The 19,442-nt window shown below is 47.5% G+C and overlaps 1 pseudogene; it reads right to left on the bottom strand.

Moving 5' to 3' along the window:
• Positions 1-2,783: 2,783 nt before the first annotated feature.
• Positions 2,784-19,442, bottom strand: part of LOC114203159 (acrosin-like) — a 35,908-nt pseudogene continuing 19,249 nt past the window's right edge.

Raw genomic sequence — 19,442 nt, forward strand, 5'->3', positions numbered from 1 at the left:
AAGTGGTGCAGTTTCCTTCTGGGTGGAAGTCTAATACTCTGGTACTGCTCTGGTGTCCTCAATCCCCGGGGCTTTGGAGCCAGGACTCTGGGGACAGACCCCTCAGAGTCCATCCTAGGGTTAGTTGTAGGGCCCTGGAGCATGGCAGGCCCAATCTGCTGGCACTGTGGCGAGTTTCCTGGGGGTTGAGTTGAGGGCGTGGGTCAGGGTGTGTTCAGGCTCAGGGTTTGGGTACAGGAGGTGGTTAAATGTGGGTTTTCACTGAGATGGGAATGCAGACTTCTCCTGCTTGGAATGCTTTCTGGAGCTCCAAATGGCTGGTTTTCCTTCTAGTGGCAGGCTGAGTCCTCTGTTTTTGCTCAGGTGTCTCTAGTCCCTGGAGCTCTGGGACAGGCCTCCTGGGACAGACACCTCAGAAGCCCACCTAGGGTCAGGTTTAGGGCATAGGGGCATGGCAGGACCGATCCGCCAGCAATATGGCACACTTCTGTTACAGAACCTGGACTGGATGGCCTGATGGAAGAACCAAGTGGTACCTGGAGATCGTGGAGGATAGGAGGTTTATTTAATGCTGGTGGGCTCAGAGGAGAGTGATCTCCAAAGGTCTGAGCCCCAAGCACAAACAAAGGGGGCAATTTATACACTTCTACTTCTGCATACTTGGAACTTTTGGCGTGTGAAGCGGGGCAGGGAGAAGAACCCGGAGGAGCTGTGGGGCAAGGACTGGGACTGTGTCACTGGCTCAGTCGGCCATCTTAGGACACAGATTTTCCTTATTATTCCATCCTTGATGCTCCCTTAAACACCTAGTTTAGAGGGCATCATCATCATCATCTTCTAAGCAGCGATAGTGAGTAAGGAGTAACTGGAGTCTGATTTTAGCAATTTGAGTAGTGATAAACCTTGTAAGGGTATTAAGAATACAAGCACCAAATGCTACTATGAGGAGAAGCAATAGCAGGAGGCCAATGAAGGGGGCGAACCAAGGGAACCATTGTGACAGAGTATCCCACCAAGTTGTCCGCTGGAGTGATTCCCACCAGCGATGTACTCATTATTGTAATTGGGTCAGAATTTCTTGGACCACCACCAACTCATTAGCATAGAAACAACATTCCTCCTGTAAGAAGAGGCAGAGCCCTCCCCCCGGCATGACCGTGTGTAGGTCGAGCCCACACCTGTTTTGGAGGACCACTGAGGCAAGTGAATCGAGTTGGTGCCGCAGGGCCAGGGCCGACTGAGCAAGGGCAGAAAACTTCGCCGCGGGTTGTTGAGTTAACTCCTGGTACAGAACCTGAGATATCCTGAAGCCAGTGGCGCCGAGGGAAACACATGATGCAGCCAGCAGGCTCACAATAAGAGGGTCGGCCACGGGGGAGCATCAAGGGTGGCTAGGGGGTCTCCATATGAGTGGGGCATCGCCCCCAGGGAAGACTGAAAATCGGTTAAGAGACTGGCACGTGTGCATGACTGATTGTGCGGGGTGGTGCAGATGTATACACCTTGATCACAAGCCAGAAAAGGGTTGTTAGGCACACAGACCTGACTTTGGCCCATGATGGGAGAAGAAGTGTTGCCATACAGCGGTACCAGAGCCAGAAAGGGATAATCTGAGGTCCCCGGTACTGAGGTGGGAGGTGACACAGTAGATTGGTTGAGGATGACACCTAGGTATTGGACGGGACCAGGCTTTATACAAATCCAGCAGTCAGACGGTAGGGGTGGATTTGAGTGGTTAAGCGCTTGGTGGGAGGTCTTAATCATACCTGACAGTTGCGCTATAGTTGCTTGCTCTGTGGGGATGGGGGACCCAGGGATGTGACAGGGTGAGTTATTTTCGGACTCTGGGGGTTGACTGTAAGGCTTGGCGTGAACATGGACTTAATCATAACTTTGGCCATGGCGTCCATCCCCATAAGGTGATATTGGCCCAATAGGAGAATGATTCCTGTAGCCCATGATGTGGCATTGGGTTCTAAGACTGAGAGGGGGAGCGGTATACAGTTATTGTTAGAGTGAGAGGATGGGGTGGCATTGCGTGACAAGGAAATATGGATGTCATTGCACTGTTTGAGGTGCCACCACCTGGTGGACCATCGTTCCATTCCCAGCCAAGTCGCCACCAATGATGGACATCCCCAGGCTTGTGAGCCGAACTGAGGGCAGGTGTTTGGCTGTTGAGGCATAGGGCCCCCACAGATGTAGATATCTACCAGCTGGTAATCTGAGTGTGGGCCATGGTAGGAACACCGTCTGTGATGTTCCCAGGTGGTATCAAGAAGCTGGCATCCATCAAAATAGAAGTTAACATTTGCTGTGTGCCCATCCCAGGTGGAAGAATCAGTGGGGGTGCTGGTGCGGAATTGAGGGGATAAGCTGGGAAGTCCATTTGCCAGTAACGGTGATATGAGAGTTTGTCCCCCTTGCCTGGCTGGGCAAGCTAGAGGCAGTGCGGAGGAACAGCTCACCAGGTAGCAGAAGACCGGGACTGACTGGGGCCAGGAAAACCATGGTGAAATGTGCTCAGGAGTAGACAGCAGAGGGCCAGGAATATTGGGATCTGTGACCTTAGTTAGAGAGAGCCATCATGGCTAACCCATTAGCAGATGAAAACCGTGGACAAGCAAATGCAGTAATACACCCTAGGGACACCCAATAAGCAATGACAGTAGCAAGTATCTGGGGGAAAGTCCAGTCAGGAGGGGCAACAGTGTAGAGTCCGACTCCCAAGATGAGGGAAATCATGCCGATGAGAGGCAGGGACCACGGTGAACAGGTGTCCATCAATCGGTGGGGTCTCGTTGAAGGTGAAGCCGTAGTGGGTTCCTGAAGTCTGTCTGGACTCTCCACTGGTGCGGCTCCTCGTCCAATTGATGAGCTTTCTTTACTCTGGAGTGGTGGACCCACGGGGTGACACCCGAGACCTTGAGGGCACTAGGCGCATTTAAAGAAACAGTGTGGGGCCCTTTCCACGGTGGTTTGAGGGAGTCTTTCTTCCAATCTTTGACCCAAACTGAGTGCTCTGTCTGGAAGGAGTGTACCTGAGATCCTAAGGAGATTGGGGCCCTTTCAATGGTGTACTTTTGTAATTTCTTTAGGGTGGCCCCCAGGGCCTGAAGCTGCTCTTTTATCCCTTTATCTCAAACCCAATGCAAGTTTCCTGGAAGGCTTCCCAAGTACAGGGAGGCCATCCATAGGTTAATTCAAATCCGGAGAAACCTGATGTCCCAGGTGTGCAGCGAGCCTGCAGGAGAACCAGGGCTAGGAGATCCGGCCATGGGGGGTTAGTCTCCTGACAAAACTTTGCTAAGGATCCCTTATGGTGCAATTCATTTGCTCTACTTTCCCTGAACTTTGGGGCCGGTAAGTGGTGTGGAGTCTCCAGGTGATATTGAGAGATTTGGTCAAGACCTGTGCAATGTCTGTCACAAATGCGGGTACATTGTCACTATGGAATGTTAATGGCAGGCCGAGCTGGGGCACGGTCTCCCACAAGAGGACATTAGCTAGTTCCCAGCTTTGCTCTATCCTAGTTGGGAAGGCATTGAACCACCCAGAGTATGTGCATACCATTACTAGGAGACATCTGAACCCCCTGCTTGGTGGCACATCTGTGAGGTCTACCTCTAGTTCTTCGAAGGGGTTTGCTCCCATCCTCTAGACACCTGATGGGAGCCATGGTGCCGACCGAGCATTAATTTTAGCACATGTTATGCATCATTCACTCATGCTCGGCATAGTGCTGGCAGCTGACTGATGTAGTAGTGCTTCCTGAGAAGGGCCTCTAATGCAGTTTTTCTCAGATGAGTGAGTTGGTGGTATTCCTTGACTAGATGCCCTCCAGTTGCTGTTGGAACAAAGATGTGCCCATCTGGCATCACCCACCATCCCTTTTCAGTCAGGGTGGCACCCTCAGCCATGGCCCATTCCTTTTCCTTTTTAGTGTAACTGTATGGAGGGACTTCTTCCGGGGGTGTTAGGACCATGATGAGGGAAGGGGCTCTGTCCATGTCCTCACTGGCTGTGGTCTTGGCTGCCTCATCTGCCAGACAATTTCCCTGTGCTATGGGGCTGTCTCCTTTCTGGTGTCCCTTACAGTGCAGGATTGCTACTTCTTTGGAAGCTAGATGGCTTCGAGGAGTCTCAGTATCTCCTCTTTGTTCTTAATAGCTTTTCCTGCTCTGGTCAGGAGGCCCCTTTCCTTGTGGATGGCTCCATGTATATGTACAGTAGCAAAGGTGTACCAAGAGTCAGTATAGATGTTGACTTCTTTCCCTTCACCGAGGGTGAGGGCTCGGACTAAGGCCTATAATTCAGCCCGTTGAGCTGGCCATCCAGCTGGTAATGCCTTAGCTTCTAGGACTTCAGTGGTTGTAGTTACTACATAACCCACTTTCCGGGCACCCTCTTGTAGGTAACTGCTGCCGTCACTTAACAGAGTGAGCTCTGGATTCTTTATGGCTTGATCCCGCAGATCTGGATGGCTCTCGTAGACTTCATCCATCACCTCAGATCAGTCATGGTCTGGTTTCCCCTCTTTTGTAGGGAGAAGCATTGCTTGATTTAATGTCCTTACTGTTTCGAGGGTGACCTGCGGGTCTTCTCAGAGGAGCCCTTGGTATTGTGCTAGCTGACAGTTGGAAAAGAGGCGGTGTCCCTGTGCGTTCATGAGGGACACAACTGCATGAAGGACATTGATGTTAAGTTCTTGACCCAGGATGAGTCTGTCTTCCTCCTTGATGAGTAGGACTGTGGCTGCCAGCACCCTGGGGCATGGCGGCCATCCCGCTGCCATGGGGTCCAGTTTCTTTGACAGGTAAGCAACTGGCCATTGCCAGGGTCCAACAGTCTGGGTGAGTACCCCAAGCGCTATTTTTTCCTTTTCATGCACAAAGAGATTGAAGGGTTTTTCTACATCTTGTGGACCCAGGGCTGGAGCTTGCCCCAGTGTGGTCTTTATCTCTGTGAAATCGGCTTCTGCTTCCTCAGTCCAGGTAGGGTGTTCTCGAACTGGTCCCCCTAAGAGATCATACACTGGTCTTGCCATTACCAAGAATCCAGGGATCCAGCTGTGGCAGAATCCTGCAGGCCCCATTAATTCTCATAGGCCCCTTTTTGTCTGGGGCTGTGGAAGGGAGATGATGACCCTTTTCCCCTCCGGCCCTAGTTCTCTTTTCCCTTGGGTGAGGAGGAAAGCAAGGTGTCAGACCTGTTGTTGGCAGATTTCTGCCTTCTTCCATGAGGCTCGGTACCCCGAGTCTGGCAGGAGCTGTAGGAGGGCCTTTGTGCCTTTTGTGCAGTCTTCTTGTGTGTAACTGGCAAGGAGGAGGTCATCCACATACTGGAGGAGGGTGCATCATGTGGCCCCTGTTGGGAAGCTGGCAAGGTCCATGGCCAATGCTTACCCAAAGAGGGTTGGTGAGTTTTTTAAACCACTGCAGGAGTCACGTCCAAGTCAGTTGCATTTGGCGCCCTGTATCATGTTCAGACCATTCAAAGGCAAATAGTGGCTTGCTCTGGGGAGCTAAGCAGAGGCAGAAGAAGGCATCCTTCAAATCTAGGCAAGTGAACCATCTGGCCAAACCTGGGATTTGGCCGAGGAGGGTGTATGGATTCGGGACCACCGGGTGCAGAGAGATGGTCACCATGTTGGTGGCCTTAGGTCTTGAACTGTTCGGTATGCCCCTCCTGGCTTCTTGACTGGCAGGAGTGGGGTATTCCAGGCTGACTGGCACTCGACTAGAACACCTGCTTCTTTGGTTTGGTCAGATGTTCTTGGACGCTGAACTTAGCTTCTTGTGGAAGGGGGTATTGCCTTTGCCTCTGAGGTTGGGTTCCTGGGATCAGTTCAACAATGATAGGGGCCCAATTCTGGGCTAGTCCAGGTGGGTTGTTTTCAGCCCATACTGAAGCGAAGGCAAGTCTGCACTCTGGCAGGCTGCTAGGTTGGGCCTGGGCACAGAATAGCCTCCATTCTTTTTCCCTTGGTGTGGTAATTGTTAGCATTAGGGACGCCGTCTCCTCTTGCCTTGGGTTCAGTCGGAGGCTAGTGTGTCCAGTGGGCTCAAAGTTTTTCTGAGCCCTAAGCTTGGAGAGTATGTCTTGGCCCAGTAGAAATGGGGCAATCAGGCAGAAAAAGGAATGCGTGTTGGACCTTGTGGCTCCCGAGATTGCACTGGCGAGCCTGGAAAAAGGGCTGTTGTACCACCCGTATCCCCATGGCGCCGAGGATGGTTGCAGTCCTATTGCTGAAAGGTGCCACTGGGGAGGTGACAACAGAGTGCTTGGCTCCAGGATCAACCATAAAAGTCACTGGTTGGCCCCCCACCTTCATTTTGAACGTGGGTTCATGGGGGCCAAGGAAGAAAGAGCCTGGTCCCCCTCAGTCTGAGTCCATTCCCACAAGGCCTATGAGGTCCTCCCCTCGGGGTTCTTCCTTGTAGCGGCTGGGCTTCTGAGCCTTTCCCCGTTTGGGACATTTGTTGTTCCACTGCCCTTTCTTTTTAGAGTAGGCACATTGATACCTTGCCAAGTGGGTTTTGGGCTTCCCCCCTTTCAGTGGCTGGGGTCTCCCCATTTTATGCTGTCCTTTTCATTCAGGGTGGCAGCATGGAAGCTGACTTTCTTTCATCTTTTTGTGGGCTTCCCTTTCAGCTGCAACCTCCCTGTTCATGTAGACCTTATTGGAAATCTCGATTAGTTGGGTGATGTTCATCCAGGCAAAACCATTTAGTTTCTGAAGTTTCTTTCTGATGTCTGAGGAAGCCTGAACCACGAAGGTGGAGTTTGCCATCTGTTGGCTTTCCTGTGCCTCGGGGTCAAAAGGAGTGTATATCCTGTAGGCTTCACATAGTCTTTTGTAGTAGTCCACAGGGGACTCACCTGGTTGTGACCGAGGATACCTTAGTCATGTTCATGGGTTTCTTAGCTCCTGCCTGGATTCCCCGGAGGAGGGCCTCCTGATACTGGCGGATGTGGGACTGTTCTTCAGGTGTGGTGAAGTCCCATGCTGTGGGCTCTTTGGGTGCGGCTGTGTTAGCCCAGGCACCAGGGTCGATGACTCCCACTGGTGCATGATCTTCCAGGTACTGCCGTGCAACTTTCATTATTCTCCTCCTTTCCTCTGTATTAAACAGGGTGCGGAGTAACTGTTGGCAGTCGTCCCAGGTTGGCCGATGAGTCTGTAAGAGGGATTATATGAGGTCTACCATGGCCTGTGGTTTCTCAGAGTAGGATGGGGTGTTATGTTTCCAGTTGAGGAGGTTGGTTGTGGAGAAGGGCTGATAATAACATCGTGGAATGGCTGGGTTGGACCGTCCATTCTTCATCGCGCCTATCGGGTTCCTGCGTCTCTCCTGCCGGCATTTGGAGGGTGCTTGTGACTGGCCTCGGGCATAGCCTGGCTGCTGGTCCTCGAGAAAGTGGATCTTTTGGGCCTGGGGGCGCCAGTGGATCCTCTGGGCCTGGGGGCGCTGGTGAAACCAATGGCGGCAGTGTGTCTGGAGCTGAAGGGCCATGTGTAGGCAGTCTTGGGGGTACGTACGGTGGGGGCAGGGTCGGTTCATCCTTGGGATCTCCGACCAGGATTTGTGGAGATTGGGGCTTTTGCTGATTTTCTTTAGGTCACTTGGAGGAGGCGATTAAGACCCTCGCCTGTCCCTGCCTATTGCAAGCAAATCGCATCCAGGGGCGAAGGGTCTGAGCAGTTCCTAGCCAGAAGTCAATGTACGGAAACTGGTCAGGGTGTCCTGGTTCTCCTGTTATGACTCGCCATACTCAAAGTATCATTGGGGCATCCAATGTCCCTTCTGAAGGCCACCCGACATCTAAGGTGAGCCATTCCAATTCACATAGGGTTCTTAACTTGCCGGGGTTCTTCCTGACTCCATAGTCTCCTGAAAACCACTTCTTGAAATTTTGGATCATGGTCTCTAGAACCATAGGTTTACTCTGCCCTGACCCCATGGTGTTGTCCCAGTGTGCGGTGGCGCAGAGACAGACAAAGGAGGAGGGTGCCAACTGAGATGAGACCAATCAGATGCCTGTCTGGCCGTGTCCCAAAGGAGCTTGAGTGAGGCTTAGCCATAGCTCTCTCAGTGTTGTGACATATGATCGGAAACTATTCTGATGCCGCCATAACTATATGCCATTCACCACGGAATTGCAGACAGGCCCACTCAGACTCCGTAGACTTCTGGGGACCTTAAGGGTGCCTGCCCATGGACTCACAGAATCAGTCCAATTGAGCAAGCCAGGTCGGACTGCATATTCACTCCCACATTCACACTCCAGAATTTATTACATTTCCTCCCTGAGAATCCCTACCTGTGAGACCTCCAAGAGGTCTCTGGGAGGTGATCAGGCTCCCCTTCCACCACAATGGGGGTGGGCCTGTCTGGATCCTGGGACCCATGGCCCACCCGAATGTGACATCGGGACCAGGTCCTCGCCTGCTAAGTCTCCTCGAGTCCAGTGGGTACAGCAGAGTGGGGCCAGCCCAAGGCGACTGGGGCGGGAGACTGCCAAATATTAGGGTATGCCTTCTCCATTACAATTCCTCGTTCTGTCACCACCCCGCCATTGCCCCAAACCGGTGGCAACAGTGGGCCAGTGTGGTTGGGTTTCCTGGTCAGGGAACCAAATGTTATGGAACCTGGACTGGATCGCCCATGGAGGAACCTAGCGGCACCCCAGATCTTGGAGGATAGGAGGTTTATTTAATGCCAGCAGTTTCAGAGTAGAGTGATCTCCAATGATCTGAGCCCTGAGCACAAAGGGGGCAATTAATACACTTCTACTTCTGCACACGTGGCACTTTTGGTGCATACACAAAGCAGGGCAGGGAGAAGCACCTGAAAGAGCCCCGGGGCAAGGACTGGGACTCTCTGCCTGGCTCGGTCCGCCATCTTAAGTCACAGATTTTCCTTATCACTACCACTGGGTCTGAGTTAAGGGCATGGTTCAGGGTAAGTGTCAGGGTCAGGGTTTGCCTCCAGGGGGCCATGGAAATTGGCCGTTTGCTGGAATGAACATGCAGAGATCTCCTGCTCTGAGAGCTTTCCACAGTTCCAAAGGGTGTGGTTTCCTTCTGCGTGGCAGGTTGAATCCTCTGGTATTGCTCAGGTATTCCCAATCCCTGGGGCTTTGGAGCCCAGCCTCTGAGGCCATAGACCTCAGAAGCCACCTTATGGTTAGGGTCAGGGCCAAGAGGAATGGGAGGCTCGATCTGCTGGCACTGGGGTGATCTTCCCAGGGGTTTGATTTGAGAGTGTGGGTCAAGTGAGTGTTAGGCTCATGCAGCCAGGGAGCCTGCAGAATGTGGGGGTTCGCCAGAATGGGCATGCAGATTTCTCCGGCACTGTATGTTTCTAGAGTTCAAAATGGCTCAGTGTCCTTCTGGGTGGCAGGCTGAGTCCTCTGCTATTGCTCAGGGGTCCCCAATCCCTGGGTCTTTGGAACCAGGCCTCCGGGGACAGACCCCTTAGAAGCCATGTTAGGGTTTGGGGTAAGACCTAGGGGCATGGCATGCTGATCTGTTGGGGCAGTGGCGAGCTTCCCAGGGTTCTGTTTTAAGGGCATGGGCCAAGGTGAGTGTTAGGCTCAGGTTTTGAGGCCTACAGGCCACTGAAAGTAGGATTTCCTTGGTTTGGCATTCCGAATACCACTTGTTTTGAATGCTTCCCAGAGGTCCATTTTCACAGAATCCATCTGGGTGGCAGGTTGAATCTATGGTATTGCTCATTAGTCCCCAATCCATGGAGTTCGGATCGGGGTCTCTAGGGACAGAGCCCTGAAAAGCCACCGTAGGTTTAGGGTTAGGGACTAGAGGAATGTCAGTACCAATCTCCAGGCGCTGCAGTGAGCTTCCGCTGCTTCTGAGTTGAGGGTGTGGGTCAGGGTGAGTTTCAGGTTAAGGGATTGTGTCCACTGGAGTGCTGAATGTGGGGATTTGCTGGGATGGGCATTCAGAGTTCCCCTGTTCTTAATGCTTTCCAGAGATTAAATGGCGGGTTAAGTTGGCAGGTCCTTCTTGTTGGCTGTTTAAGTCCTCTTGTATTGCTAGGAGTCCCCAGTCCTTGGGGCTTTGGAGCCAGGCCTCTGGGGACAGACCACTCAGAAGCCTCCCTAGTGTGACGGTTATGGCCTGGCAGCATGGCAAGCCGAACAGCCGGCGCTGTGGTGCGGTACGGGTGGTTTGACTTAAGGGCGTTCATCAGGGTAAGTGTCAAGCTCATGGATTGTGGCCAAGGGGCCGATGAAAGTGGGGGTTCCCTTGGATGGGCATGCAGTGTACTCATGCTCTGAATGCTTTCTGGAGTTCCAAATGGCTTGTTTTCCTTCTGGGTGACAGGCTGCGTCTTCTGGTCTTGCTCAGGTGTCCCCATCTCAGTGGCTTTGGAGCCAGGCTTCTGTGGACAGACCACTCAGAAGTCAACCTAGGTTTAGATTTAAGGCTTAGGATCATTCAGCAGGGATCTGCCCATGATGTGCGAGCTTCCTGTGGGTCTGAGTTGAAGGTGTGGGTCAGGATGAGTGTTAGGCTCAGGTTTTGCCGTCAGGGGGCCACTAAATGTGGGGTTTCACTTGGATGGGCATGCAGATTTCTCCTGCTCTGAATGCTTTTCTGGAGTTCCAAATGGCGTGGTTTCTGTCAGGGTGGCAGGCTGAGTCCCATGGTATTGCACAGGTGTCCCCCAAACCTGGGTCTTTATAGCCATGTCCCTGGATGCTGAGAGAGCTCATGTCCCCAGTCTCAGAAGTAGCTGCTGGCCTCATCTCTCTGGGCCATGGGATGGCCAGTGCTTCTGTAAACATCCAAAAAGAGTGGGGAAATTCTAGACAGGAGAGGATCATCTGAGTTTTGTGCGCTATTAAGTCCTCATTCTTCCATTTTGCAAAACCAGGATAACCCATAATACTTACTTCACAGGATTTATTTGTGAATGTTATGAAATAATGTACTTTGAACTTTAAAGTGTTCTTATTTTTATTCCACTTGTAGAAGAAGAGAGAAGAAGCCAGGGTGGGGGTGGAATTGAGTGGCCAGTGCACTTGGATATTAACTCTGGAGTTTCTGCTGGGACTTCGAGGTGACCTTCTCCTTTCAGGTAACCTGGATGGGGAGAACCATGCTGCAGAGTGAACAGTGGAGGATGTTTTCCTCCGAAAGTTCGTGCTGGGCATTCCCAGGGTGTCTGGTCGACCAGCTGATCCTAAAGCGCTGGGCTATCCAGTTGGATATCTGTGTCCTGGTCTTGAGGCAGCTCCCTGCACACAAGTTCTACTTCCTGGTGGGCTACAGTGAGACTCTGCTGTCCCACTTTTACAAATGTCCCGTCCGTCTGCACCTCCAGAGTGTGCCCTCCAAGGTCGTATATAAGTACATCTAAGGCAGTCACCTTTTCTGCATCAGGCTCTAACCTGTGAAGGACTGAACCATATGGGAAAGGAGTGAAGTAGAAATGGGGAAATACATCCCCTCACTGTCTCAAGGATTCCTTTTCAAAGCTGCTGTTGAATAAATAGACCTGTGTTTTCTTGCCTCTTGGTTTGTCTTTCCTCCTTAGAGAAGAGAACTAGAATAAGGTTTCTTCGAAGATGTTCCAAGGCTCCCCAACAGGCTGCCAGTTGTTTGAGGCTTGGGTAATAGCTACAGTGCAATGAGTCTCTTGTCACTTTACCGGAACTTTACCTGGAGTTCTTTGTTTTTTCTCAAAGTGGAAGAATCCCTTTTTGGTCATTATAAAATAATCAACATTAATTTATTTATAATTTTAAACAATATGGACATGTGTCAAGTAAACCATGAAAGTTTCTTGTAATTCTTCTATAGAGAGAACTACTGTGAACAGTTTATTTTATTTCCAGATGTACCTTTTCCATCCAGAAATACATTATGGATACTCGTTGCTTATTAATAAGCTTTCAATTGAGCACCTACTGTAGGCCACAGATTCTTCTGAGTGCTTGGAATCCATCAATGGACAAAGCATTCTGTTCCAAGATCCCTGCCTTCGTGACACCTGTATCCCTGTGGAGGTCTGCAGGGAGGGTTAGGCAACACTGAGGACTCCCAAGAAGGTGAGATCAGTGCAGGAGAGCGTTTCAGGAGGTGGCATCTGCAAAAGCTGCACGTGGTGCTGGGTGGTGGGGAAGGGATTGCTGACCAACTTCACTGTGACACTGACCTTGACCCTCACCTTGACCATGACCCTGTTTCATTAACCCTGAACCTCAACCTCACACACTGTATTCCAACCCTGACCTTGACTTATGATTCTGACCATAATCCTCACCCAGACTCTTATCATGATCTTGACCATAAAACTCAGAGGCATCTAAATATGACCCTTGCCCTGATCTTCCCTTATTGACAAACTGGATTCTGACCCTGACTCCAAAACCCAACCATTACCCAGACTATCCCTCACTCAGATCAGACCCTACTCTTAACCCTGGTTTTGGCCCTGATTCTAACACTCAACAACCCTGGATTGATGGATCTGATTGTCATTCAGGCCCCAAGACACCCTCACACCTTGCTGACAAAACGCAACCTTAACCTGACATGTCTGTTCATGTCTTCTGCCCATTTCTTGATTGGATCATTTGTTCTTTGGGTGTTGAGTTGGATAAGTTCTTTATAGATTTTGGATATTAGCCCTTTATCTGATATGTCATTTGCAAATATCTTCTCCCATTCCGGTGGTTGTTTTTTGGTTTTGTTGACTGTTTCTTTTGCTGTGCAAAAGCTTTTTATCTTGATGAGGTCCCAATAGTTCATTTTTGCCCTTGCTTCACTTGCCTTTGGCAATGTTTCTAGGAAGAAGTTGCTGTGGCTCAGGTCGAAGAGGTTGCTGCCTATTTCTTCCTTTAGGATTTTGAAGGACTCCTGTCTCACATTTAGGTCTTCCAACCATGTTCAGTCTCTTTTTGTGTGTGGTGTAAGTATATGGTCCGGTTTCGTTTTTCTGTATGTGGCTGTCCAATTTTCCCAACACCATTTGTTGAAGAGACTGTCTTTTTTCCATTCGACATTCTTTCCTGCTTTGTCAAAGATTAGTGGACCATAGAGTTGAGGGTCCATTTCTGGGCTTTCTCTTCTGTTCCACTGATCTATGTGTCTGTTTTTGTGCCAGTAGCACTCTGTCTCGATGATGACAGCTTTGTAATAGAGCTTGAAGTCCGGAATTGTGATGCCACCAGCTTTGCTTTTCTTTTCCAATATTCCTCTGGCTGTTTGGGGTCTTTTCTGGTTCCATTCAAAATTGGGGATTATTTGTTCCATTTCTTTGAAGAAAGTGGATCGTATTTTGATAGGGATTGCCTTATGTGTAGTATGCTCTAGGTAGCATTGACATCTTCACAATATTTTTTCTTCCAATCCATGAGCATGGAATGTTTTTCCATTTCTTTGTGTCTTCCTCAATTTCTTTCCTGAGTATTTTATAGTTTTCAGAGTACAGATTCTTTGCCTCTTTGTTTAGATTTATTCCTAGGTATCTTATCGTTTTGGGTGCTATTGTAAATGGGATTGACTCCTTAATTTCTTTCTTCTGTCTTGTTGTTGGTGTATAGGAATGCCACTGATTTCTGTGCATTGGTTTTATATCCTGCTAATTTACTGAATTCCTGTATGAGTTCTAGCAGTTTTGGGGTGGAGTCTTTTGGGTTTTCCACATAAAGTATCATATCATCTGCCAAGAGTGAGAGTTTGGCTTCTTTGCTGATTCAGATGCCTTTGATTTCTTTTTGTTGTCTGATTGCTGTGGCTAGGACTTCTAAAATACTATGTTGAATAGCAGCGGTGATAGTGGACATCCCTGCCATGTTCCAGACCTTTGGGGAAAATTCTCAGTTTTTCCCCATTGAGAATGATATTCGCTGTGGGTTTTTCATAGATGGCTTTTATGTTATTGAGGTATGTACCCTTTATCCCTATATTCTGAAAAGTTTTCGGTTATTTCTCTTTTCTTTTTGATAAGTCTGCCCGGGGTTTATCAATCTTGTTAATTCTTTCAAAGAACCAGCTCCTAGTTTTGTTGATCTGTTCTACTATTCTTTTGGTTTCTATTTCATTGATTTCTGCTCTGATCTTTATTATTTTTCTTCTCCTGTTGGGTTTAGGCTTTATTTGCTATTCTTTCTCCAGCTCCTTTAGGTGTAGGGTTAGGTTGTGTATTTGAGACCTTTCATGCTTCTTGTGAAAGGCTTGTATTGCTATATACTTTCCTCTTCGGACTGCCTTTGCTGCATCCCAAAGATTTTGAACAGTTCTGTTTTCATTTTCATTTCTTTCCATTAATTCTTCTTTAATTTCCTGGTTGACCCATTCATTCTTTAGTGGGATGCTCTTTAGCCTCCATGTATTTGAGTTCCTTCCGACTTTCCTCTTGTGATTGAGTTCTGGTTTCAAAGCATTGTGGTCTGAAAATATGCAAGGAATGATCCCAATCTTTTGGTACTGGTTGAGACCTGATTTGTGACCTAGCATGTGATCTATTCTGGAGAATGAGCCATGGGCACTAGAGAAGAATGTGTATTCTGTTGCTTTGGGATGGAATGTTCTGAATATATCTGTGAAGTCCATTTGTTCCACTGTTTCATTTAAAGTCTTTATTTCCTTGTTGATCATTTGCTTAGATGATCTGTCCATTTCAGTGAAGGGGGTGTAAAAGTCCCCCACTATTATTGTATTGTTGTCAATGTGTTTTCTTTGCTTTTGTTGTTAATTGGCTTATATAATTGGCTGCTCCCATGTTAGGGGCATAGATATTTACAATTGTTAGATCTTGTTGGATAGACCCTTTAAGTAGGATATATTGTCCTTCCTCATCTCTTATTACAGTCTTTGGTTTAAATCTAATTTGTCTGATATAAGGATTGCCCCCCAAGCTTTCTTTTGGCGTCCCTTAGCATGGTAAATTGTTTTCCACCCCCTCACTTTCATTCTGATGGTGTTTTTTGGTCTAAAATGAGTCTCATGCAGACACCATATTGATGGGCCTTGTTTTTTTATCCAATCTGATAGCCTGTGTCTTTTGATTGGGGCATTTAGCCCATTTACATTCAGGGTCACTTTTGAAATATATGAATTTAGTGCCATTGTATTGCCTGGAATATGACTCTTACTGTATATTGTCTCTGTTCCTTTCTGGTCTATGTTACTTTTAGGCTCTCTCTTTACTTAGAGGGCCTCTTTCAATATTTCTTGTAGGGCTGGTTTGTTGTTTGTAAATTCCTTTAGTTTTGATTGTCCTGGAAGCTTTTTATCTCTCCTTCTATTTTCAGTGACAGCCTAGCTGGATATAGTATTCTTGGCTGCATATTTTTCTCGTTTAGTGCTCTGAAGATATCATGCCAGTCCTTTCTGGCCTGCTAGGTCTCTGTGGTTAGGTCTGTTGCCAATTAATGTTTCTACCATTGTAGGTTACAGATCTCTTCTCCCGAGCTGCTTTTAGGATTTTCTCTTTGTCTCTGATACTCATAAGTTTTACTATTAAATATAGGTCGTGGGCTCCTGGGTGGGTCAATCATTAAGCGGCTGCCTTCGGCTCAGGTTATGATCCCAGAGTCCTGGGTCGAGTCCCATATCAGGCTCCCTGCTTAGTGGGAAGCCTGCTTCTCCTTCTCCCACTCCCCCTGCTTGTGTCCCTGATCTCGCTGTCTCTGTCTCTGTCCAATAAATAAATAAAATCTTTTAAAAAAATGGGTTGGGGTGTTGACCCATTTTTGTTGATTTTGAGCGGGGTTCTCTGTGCCTCCTGGATTTTGATGCCTTTTTCTTTTCCCAAATTCGGGAAGTTTTCTGCTATAATTTGCTGCAATATACCTTCTGCCCCTCTCTCTCTTTCTTCTTCTTCTGGGATCCCAGTTATTCGAATATTGTTTCATCTTATGGTATCACTTATCTCTCAAATTCTGCCCTCGTGATCCAGTAGTTGTTTATCTCTCCTTTTCCCAGCTTGTTTATTTTCCATCATTTGGTCTTCTATATCACTAATTCTCTCTTCTGCCTCATTTATCCCAGCAGTTAGAGACTCCATTTTTTATTGCACCTCATTAATAACCTTTTTGATTTCGACTTGGTTAGATTTTAGTTCTTTTATATCTCCAGAAAGGGTTTCTCTAATATTTTCCATGCTTTTTTCAAGCCCAGCTAGTATTTTTAAAATCGTCATTCTGAATTCTAGTTCCAACATCTTATTAATGTCCATATTGATTAGGTCCCTGGTAGTCGGTATTGCTTCTGTTCTTTTTTCTGGGGTGGTTTTTTCCATCTTGTTATTTGGTCCATCCGGACAATAGATGAATGAGAGAACAAAATGCTAACAGAGTAACAATGACCCCAGAAAAATATACATTAAACAAATCAGAAGAAACCTGAAACTGGGGGAAAAAAAGTAAAAGAAAGTAAAAAAAAAAAAAAAGGAAAAAGAAAAGATAAAAAATAAAAAAACAAAAACAGAATATGATCAAATATGATCAGAAGAAAGTGCCTCCCAAGATTTTAAAAAAGAAAAGCTTATATATGTACACTAATAAGGGCAAATATGCTGAAGGGATGGAATGACTCTAAAGATGAAAAATATAAAGGATTTTATAAAAGGAATTGGTATGAAGTTGTTTGAAAAAGAAAGAAGAGGATTTAAAAAAGAAGGGAGGGAAAGTGATCAGGCATGAGACTAGAACAAAGCCATATAGTAGATAGAGATTTAGGGTATATTATGGTCTGTTAGAAGAAACTGTATCCCAGAATTTTAAAGAGAGAACGACTTATATATATATATATATATACCAAAAATAAGGTTAACTACTATGAAGGGATAGAATATGACTCTAAAAATGAAAAATGAAAAGATTTTTTTAATTTTTTATTGTTATGTTAATCACCATATATTACATCATTACTTTTTGATGTAGTGTTCCATGATTCATTGTTTGTTCATAACACCCAGTGCTCCATGCAGAATGTGCCCTCTTTAATACCCATCACCAGGCTAACCCATCCCCCTACCCTCCTCCCCTCTAGAACCCTCAGTTTGTTTTTCAGAGTCCATCATCTCTCATGGTTCGTTGCAAAGATTTTTTTTAAAAAAAGGGATTGATAAGATGTTGATTGAAAAAGGGAAAGAGAAAAATTCAAAAAAAAGAAAAAGAAGAAAAGAAAAATAAAAAAATTAACTTTGAAAGACTAACGAATCATGGGAAAAAAGCCATGAATTCTAGGTGCAGTATTCCCCTAGTGCTGGAGTTCTGCCATTCTCATTGATCGGTAAACTTGGTCTTGGCTGGTTGTTCTTGCTGTTCTTCTGGGTGAGGGGCCTGTTGGCGTGGTTCCCAAGTGTTGTTGGCGGAGGCGGAACTGCCCTGCCCTTGCCGGTTCGGGCTAAGTAATCCACTCGAGTTTGCTCTCGGGAGCTTTTGTTCCCTGCAAGCTCTCAGTACAGCTTTGGAGGATGAGAGTGAAAATGGCAGCCTCCCAATCTCCACCCCAGAAGAGCTGAGAACTTGGGACCCCACTCCTCAGTGAGCCCCCTGAGAAAAGCAGTCAATCACTCCTGTCTCCCTGGTCTCTGGCCTCACTCTGTGTTCACCCGGCCTGTGACCGAGCGTAGCGTTTCTATCTCTGGCACATGACCCCGTGTGGAGTCTCCAACCCAGGAGATTCCTGCGTTGCCCGCTGGCGCCGATCCTCCTGGGGGAGGAAGGGGAGTCTCCCCGCATCTGCCACTTGTTAGGTCCCTGCTGGAGGAGCAGCGGCCCGACTGTGCTGTGGATCACATTTTATGGCAACCCCGAGCTGAGAGCCCACTCCTTGGCTCTGTCTCTGCAGCCAGCTTCCCCGCTCTGATACCTGGGAGCTCTGCCGCACTCAGGCACCCCCGGTCTTTCTGTGACCCCGAGGGTCCTGAGACCACACTGTCCCAGCGAGGGCTCCGCCCTCCTCTTAGCCACTGGAGCGACATCCCTCAGCAGAGCTGACTTCTAAAAGTTCCGATTTTGTGCTCCGCTGCTCTATCACTTGCTAGTAGTGGCTGACGGAGACCCCCTCCCCTGCCATCTATCCTCCCAAATATCGCCTCGGATTCACTTCTCTGCATGTCCTACCTTCCAGAAAGTGGTCGCTTTTCTGTTCAGAGAGTTGTTGCTATTCTTCTCTTTGATCTCCTGTTGAGTTCGTAGGTGTTCAGAATGGTTTCATCCCTATCTAGCTGAATTCCTGTGACTAGATGAAATTTAGGTCTCCTACTCCTCTGTCATCTTTCTCCTCCTCTCAGTAGCATACTGTTTTTATTCCTGAATCTTTGGAGTTTAGTTTGAAGTCAGGAAGTGTGGTAACTATGGCTTTGTTCTTTTTTCCTCAAGAAGGACATTTTAACAATATACATTCTTCTGATCCATGAACAGAGGATGTCTTTCCATTTGTTTGTATTTGCATTTCTTTGATTTCTTTCAGCAAAGTGTTCTAGTTCTGTGTACAGGACTTTCACATCCTTGGTTAAATTGATTCCTAATATTAATTGTTTTTGTTGCTATTTTGAATGGAGTAGTTTTCTTTATTTATTTTTCAGATGTTTCATTCTTAGTGTACAGGAATGTAAATGATTTCCATAACTTGATTCTGTATCCCGAAACTTGGCTGAACTCAAACAGCCTTTTAGATTTTCTATATACCAAATCGTATTATCTTCAAACAGTGACAGATTCACTTCTTCCTTCCTGATTTGGATGCCTGTTATTCTTTGTCTTGCCTGATTGCTTTGGCAAGGACTTCTAGTACCAAACTGAATAAGAGTGGTGTGTGTGGGCATCTACATCTTATTCCTGCTCCTTGAGGAAAAGTTTTCAATTTTTCACCAGTGAGTATACTGTTAGCCATGGGCTTATAACGTATGGCCTCTAATATATTGAGGTACGTTCCTTCTATACCCGATCTCTAAGGGTTTTTATTAAATGATATATTTTGTCAAGTGCTTTTTCTGCATCTATTCAGATTATCAGGTGATTTTTTTCCTTTCATTTTATTAATGTGATGTATCACATTTATTGATTTGTGTATATTTAATGATCCTTGCATTTCAGGGATAAATCCTACTTGCTCATGATGTATAATCCTTTTTATGTGTTCTTGAATGCAGTTTGCTAATATATTGTTGAGAATTTTTGCATCTGGATTCATCAGAGTTGAATGTTAAAGATGAATGCCCCTGCTCTGGCCAGCCCTGCACACCCACAGTCCTCCTCACCATCCCTTGTAGTGACACAGCCCTGATCATCCTCCTGGAGCATTCCCGGTCCCCCTGCCACTGCTCTGGCCAACCCTGCACACCCCCAGGCTCCTGAGCATCCACTGTAGTGGCACATCTGCGATCTTCCTCCTGGATCATTCCCGGGCCACCTACCCCCTTCTCTGGCCAACCTGGCACACCCCAGTCCTC

Source organism: Eumetopias jubatus, unplaced genomic scaffold, assembly GCF_037043125.1.
Source record: "Eumetopias jubatus isolate StellerSeaLion01/CBP00866 unplaced genomic scaffold, mEumJub1_p1.0 scaffold_52, whole genome shotgun sequence".
Taxonomy (NCBI): domain Eukaryota; kingdom Metazoa; phylum Chordata; class Mammalia; order Carnivora; family Otariidae; genus Eumetopias; species Eumetopias jubatus.